The sequence below is a fragment of the Hyperolius riggenbachi genome, chromosome 3 (genome assembly GCF_040937935.1).
Source record: "Hyperolius riggenbachi isolate aHypRig1 chromosome 3, aHypRig1.pri, whole genome shotgun sequence".
In the NCBI taxonomy this organism is placed as follows: Eukaryota; Metazoa; Chordata; class Amphibia; order Anura; family Hyperoliidae; genus Hyperolius; species Hyperolius riggenbachi.
Window position 1 is genome coordinate 16,281,481 of NC_090648.1, and position 7,092 is coordinate 16,288,572.

Consider the following 7,092-nt stretch of genomic DNA (forward strand, 5'->3'; position numbering starts at 1 on the left):
TTTTTTTCTCATTGTGTTATTCAATAAAAGCTTTAAATGAAAAAAAAGACAGGAAGAGATAATTCATGAGAAACATGAGGTCAAATACACAGTAACATTAGCAGTACATTATGGAGCACAAAACTTTTCTCTTGTCTCTACCTTAATACGGTACATCTCATAAAATAAATAAAATGTAATTACAACAGTTTTTAAAGCTTTTTTTTTTTTTACAGAGTATAACTGCAATATAAATTTCCAGTTAATTCATGAGAAAAAAATAGTGAAACAAGGTGAATTTGAAGGAGAAAAGGAGAGAGAAAGACAGAGACAGAAATGATGGTAGTCAAATAGAGAATGAGTTAAATAAATGGCAAACAACCCTTTTTATTGGAAAGCTTTTGAAGCTTTTGATTGTTATATAATCTTGTGAGAATCACCTGAGTGATATTTCTTCATGTCGATTTAAAACACAGTTATTTTGTGTTTCCTCATTGCTGCATCCTTCCTGTATATTTAGATTAATGTACTGGAGGTTGGGGGTGATATAAGGATGGAGATGAGTCCCTCTTACCTGTGACAAAGCCAGTGACACACACAGGAGCATCAGGCCTCGTCTCTGCCAGGATCTGTGTCTATATCAGCCCCGAATACTTGGGGGAATCCTCACCACCAGCTCCAGAGAGGACTCATGATTGCTGGAAATTACACATCAATTATTACTGTAAATTAGGAGTATTTTTAAATTATGTATTCATTTATTTGCTTTTCTGTTTTTTATTTCACATTTTTACTAGAAACTGGTAACATATTATGCATAAAATAAAATAATGATAATAATAATGTATTTGTTCATTTATTTTGGAGCTCTACTTATTGTTGCAAGCAAATTAGCATCGGGATAGTGTACTGGTTAAAGGCTCTGCCTTTGAGATGAGAGACCAGAGTTCAAAACCTGGCTATGACCAGTACCTATTCAGTAAGACGTCCTTGAGTCCAACAGGAAAAAAGCACTATACAAATGTCAGGATTATCTTAGCATCTCACTTTACTGCTACAGAAAAACAAGTCTAACATGGCGAAGGCAATGTCCTCCTCTATTAGTAATTCACAACTGTCAAAGAAGCCTTATCATTTCCTGTAGAGTTGTCTTTCTTGTTTTTTTGTGTGGTTTTTTTTTGGGGGGGCGGGGGGTTGCCACACTGTGCCTATACGCTGGTAACAGGCCAAGCTCTACTCGTTTTTTTTTTTCATAGACCAGATTCATTGAAGTAATAACACAGTACATGTAATGCATACTAAAGAGAGCAAATACATTGTTCTCATAGCACATCAAGGGGGTATGAAATACAACATGTTCTGTAAATGCAATCACAGGAAAATAAAGAACAAGAGATCAGACATCATAAATGCGGAGGATAGGAGTTAACAATTCAGAGGATATAAAAAAAATACTCTGTATAGTAACAATAATCAGAGTTTATATATTCATAATTCCCAGACTTTAAGATATTTGCTGGACACTTTCTATGTTGGTAGACAAGTTTTTTTTATTGGGTAAGGAGCGGTTTATTTTATTTTTCCAATCATCAGTTGTGGGGCAAATCTGTTACAACCAACAAAAAGTAGTAGGCCAAGTTCTACTTTAGTTACCTGAGCTGAGTCAGACTTCCCTCTTAGTTCAGCCTGTTTCTGTACACCATTGGCAAACGCAGGGGGGGATTACAGCTGCCCAGAATCCCCCCTCAGACCAGGGCCGGTGCAGTGTCTGGGGACAGGCACAAGTTGAGACACCAGAATATCTGCAGGTATCCGGCAGCTCACAGCCCCGCCCCCTTCTTTCCTTGCTACAGCTGACTTTGGATATAGCAGCAGCGTATGTACAGAGCATGGAGCAGCCCTGGGGAACTTAACAGAGTCAGGTATGAGCACAGCCCTGTGCCCTGCTGTGTGAATGCTTCACTTTCTCCTTCATTACCAATGTCAGCTGTCCTCATTATTATCTGTATCCAAACTGCTCCTGATCAATCCCGTTGTCGATTGGCAGCAGATTGGACATTTAGGAAATAATCGTTAGATCGGATGGGAAATTGCATTGTGTACCAAGCATAATGTCCTACCATATTCTAATACTGTATTGTGCGTGGCTGAGGGAGACCTTTCAGGAATCCCCCCCTTGAAAATCCTGGGTTTGCCCCTGTACACTGTCACATTCAGATAAATCATATCTTCTCCCAGAAATATTATTTATTATTTCCCAGAGAATACACACTTGTACATACTGAATGTGGACATACTTACTAACCAAATTTTATTATTTTATCTATAAAAAAGGAAGCTTTAATAAAGATTTAGCCAACTGTTTGTCAACTAAAAGAGTTCTAGTTATCTTTTTGGCAGAATCTGCTGGTGTAAGGTATTGCAGGTTCCAAATTTTGCCCTGAGTAATCATCGCGTTCTCACATATGTGTGTCATATTCCCACAAGGCACTACAAAGCAAAAATGGCTGTTCATAAGATATTTGCAAACTGGGTTTATCAACGTATTGATAGCACAGGAGTCTGACATGATCTGGACTCGGTACTCGGAAACGGGAAAACTGGTACCTGTCATGGTTTGTAAATGATCTTGTGCGACCAGTGATCATCCAGCTTCCACCTAGCAATATTTTTTGTTAACGTCTATGGAGAGAGTATCATCATACAGTCAGGACAGGTCCGCCCATGAGGCAGGGTGAAACTTTTGCCTCAGGCGGCACTTCTGTGGGGGCGGGACCCGCCTGTCCGTGGGTGCGAGGGGCCGGCCGCCGAGCTGGAGGGATATCAGGCAGGAAGGGGGTGTTGGGCCTAGTGGCGGGGAGGGGGGTCGGAACCCCTCCCTCACCTGGGTCCCCCATCTGCGCTCCCCCTCTAGCTGAAGTTGAGCAGCCGGCGCCGCTAATAGTAAGAGGCAGTGGGCGGGGATGACTCACCTCTTCCGCGTTCCAACGTGCGTTGCACTGTCGTCACTTCCTGCAATGCCGCCCACTGTATTGTAAGTGGACGGCATTGCAGGAAGTGATGGCAGTGGAACGCACGCTGGAACACGGAAGAGGTGAGTCATGCCCGCCCGTGCCTCTCACAAATAGCGGCGGCAACTTAGCGGCGACCCCCCTCCCCACCGCTACGTCCAATACCCCTTCCTGCCCGCTACCCACCCCAGCTCAGCGGCCCCCCACCCACGGCTTGGTGGGGGGGATTTATTTGAAGTTTGCCTCCGGCGGCAAAAAGTCTAGGGCCGGGCCTGCATAGAGTCAAGGGACTCTAAGTCACAGACCTATCTATCTTAAATATTACGATGTTTGCTCATTGCAAAATCTTTCCTCTCCCCAATTTGCATTCTTAAATTTGTTACCGGTGGCAACATCTTAACTGTTGGAGGCTGCCTCATTGTGGAATGTTAGTTTACTGTTGATTTGAAATCAGCTGAAACAGCACCTGTTCTCCATAAATGCTCTGGGAGGAGAATTCTAGATAACTAAACAGCCTAGGCCAACATACCTGGGAGGGCATGGTTACCTACCAATATTCAACTATATATAGGTATAGGAAGCATTTCTGAGGCTCTCTCCTCCCCTACTCTTCCAAACTACTTGAGCGGCACAAATACTCAGATTTAGTCCATCAGCTCATGATTAATTTTGTGTTTGATGACCTACAATGTGTATTCCGCTCAAGCCACTCAACCAAAACTGACCTACTCAAAGTAACCAATGACCTGGCAACTTCTAGATCCTCCTAGATGTCTCCCCAGCTTTTGACACCAGGCGTGTCGTTATGGCAAGAGATTTGGCGCACTTTCCTGAATCTCCACCAACAGTGCCCCAAACATCATAGGCATAAGTTCTCACAACAGTGAATATTGCCCACCGGTGCATGCATTCAGAAATGTACCAATTCGTTTTTCAGCGTTGCATCCATAGTGTACCTTCTCCATGGTTACATCAGCGCCAGTGTCACTCTACTGAGCTTAGCAACCACTGATTAGCTGTCTGGCTGCACTGTCCACTGAGCTCTGGACACTTGAAAGCTGTACTTCTGAGGACATGGTGACACAACGATGCTCGTTTCTTGTGAGCTGAAACTTTCACTGGTGATATGGCTGTCCCGGTGCATGTGCTGCTGGCTGCGGGGATTCTGCCCTGTCTTGCTAATCTGTTGCCGGTCCATTCAGCATGTTCACTGCCGGACTCGCCAGCAGCATGGAGGATAGTTTCCTGTGACAAGGCAGTGTAATCTCTGCAGCGGTCGGCCACTGCCTGGATGATCATGCCTGGAGAGGACTGTCAGTGCAAGCCTATTCCATGAGAGGTAAGCAGGCAGCATGATACTTGCAGCTCCCACCCACTGCCTGGAGGATGGTGCCTAGTGCCCAGTGCCCAGAAAGGATTACCATTGCCAGCCTGCCCCCGGAAAGATGATATGGCTGCATGATTCCTGTAGCTCCCGCCTGCTGCCAAGAGCATGGTGCCCAGAAGGGACTGCCAGTGCCAGCATGTCCCAGGGGAGGTGAGGTGGCAATTTTTGATATATGCAGCTCACCCCAACCCATTTCTCTCCTCATAGACCTGTGTTACTCACTGTTACCTTCCCTGATCACCAGTGTCACTGTCACAAGCCCTGATCTTCAGTGTCTTTATCATCCGCACTGATCATCAGTGTCTTTGTCACACACCCTCCCCGATCACCAACCACCAATGGAAGTAATGTTTAATGCTTTACATATGTTGTAGAAAATGTTTGCTGCTTTTCATAGGTCAGAAGTAATGTTTTCTGCTTTTCATATATCGAAGGTAATGTTTGCTGCTTGCTCGTCTCTCAGGGGTAACGCTTGGTGCATTGGTGCATTTCACATCTGTGGTAATGGTTTCTGCACCTCATATATTTCCCGTAATGTTTTCTGCATTTTCCCATATTTCTACATTTCACATGTGGGGTCCTTGTTTTTGCAATTTCAATTTGGGGCAATCGTTTCTTCATTTCAGATGTGGGGTAATGGTTTTGTATTTGACATTCGGGGTAATTGTTTCTGCATTTCACATCTGTGATAACGGTTTCTGCATTTACAGTATGTGGTGTAATGGTTTCTACATTTCACATGTGTGGTAACGCTTTCTGCATTTGACATTTGTGGTAATGGTTTCTGCATTTGACATCTGGGGCAATGGTTTCTGCATTTGACATCTCGGGTAATGGTTTCTGCATTTTATGGGCTTAATTCACTAAGACAAGTAGCATGCCTTATCAAAGTTAGCACACCTTATCAAAATTAACAAGCCTTATCAGAGTAGCATAGCAAATTTATGCCTGCTAATTGGCAATGACAAGAGCTCCACTCGTCCTGCCCTGAGCCCCTGCAGGTTCGTAGCGCTCGGTATGCTACTCTGCTAAGGCATGTTAACTTTGATAAGGCATGTTATTTGTCTTAGTGAATCAAACCCCTTCTGTGGTATAGTGTTTGTCTTGTTAATTCTGAGTTTTGCTTTCAGAACTTCCTTTATTCTTCATGGCATTTCTCACATTTTGGTCAAGATTGGCATGATAGCATCATGCAATTTCTGCAGATTAATGGATAGTCTGCACATCTGTGATGTAAGACCAACACATCATGGGAAAACGCTGTTTTGTTATGTGTGTTTTTTCAGGGGATATGCTGCCTTAGTATATGCGTGTTTTTTGGGGAAAATGTTGTCTGATTACCTTTAGGGTCACTTTGCCTAACTGTGCTTTGGGGGAAAAAACCTCAGGGTCCTTTTGAGTTACACTGTTACATTACAGTTGGCTATGCCCATGTCATGGCCACACCCATTTTTTGCCACAGCTTGCTCTACCATTGTCCTTGGTGCCTCAAGGTGCCCCTGATCTTTTAGGAGCCTAGCAACACCACTGTTTGACACAGTGGACTATCCTCCTCTTCACCAAATTCTCTCGTCCATGGACATTCAGTGTCTTGCCCTCTGTTGGATCTCCTCCTATCTTGCTGACTGGATCTTCAGAGTTTCTTACTCCAGCACCACCTCCTCTGAACATCCCCTCATTGTTGGAGTTCCCCAAGGCCCAGTCCTCGAACCCCCCCATTTCTCTATCTAAACATATTATCTTGGTCAGCTCATCAGTTCCTTTGGTTTCCAGTATCACCTATATGCTGATGATACCAATATCTACCTTTTGGCTCCTGATTTGAGCTCGGGCTATGCCGCGCAGGAGGATTTCTCAGGCCCTGCTGGGCCGATTTGCATAATTTTTTTTGTACATGCAGCTAGCACTTTGCTAGCTGCGTGTATTGCCCGATCGCCGCTGATCCGCACCGATTTGCCGCTACCCGCCACGGCACGCCGCCCCCCCCCAGACCCCATGCGCTGCCTGGCCAATTCAGTGCCAGGCAGCGCTGAGAGGTGGATCAGGACTCCCTTTGACATCACAACATCGATGACGTCGGTGACGTCATCCCGCCCGTCGCCATGGCGACGGGGGAAGCCCTAATGGAAATCTCGTTCAGAACGGGATTTCCGGACGGTCTTGATCGCCGGAGGCGATCGAAGAGGGTGGGGGGATGCCGCTGCACAGCGGCTCTCATGTAGCTAGTGCTAGGCTAGCTACATGATTTAAAAAAAACATTAAAATTAAAAAAATAGTGCTGCGCTGCCTCCCTGGCGGTTTTAATTGACCGCCAGGAGGGTTAAGGTAGTGATTTTACCTAGAATTCTTTTCCTGTTCCCGAACTTACTGATTTTTCTATCACTCTCTTGGTTTAGAAGCTACCAACTGTCTTTCACAACTACCTGGAGCAGAAATAGATCTAGGATTGCACAGACAATTGATTTTAGATAAGAGCTCAGAGGGTCTTGCCATGCCCGACTTAATAATTAAATACTATAAAGCAGTTCACTTAATGTTAGGTTCAAAGGGTACACTTGGATTACTGTGATCTTGCATGTTATCTTTATCCTTGACCTCCTGTCTCTTCTTGCCTTGATCTCTTGCTCTGAGACATTTCTTCTATTCTAATCTATAATATAGGGTTACTATAGCATGATTCAGTGGCATGCAGTCTGCCTGTTGCTTGCTGAACAG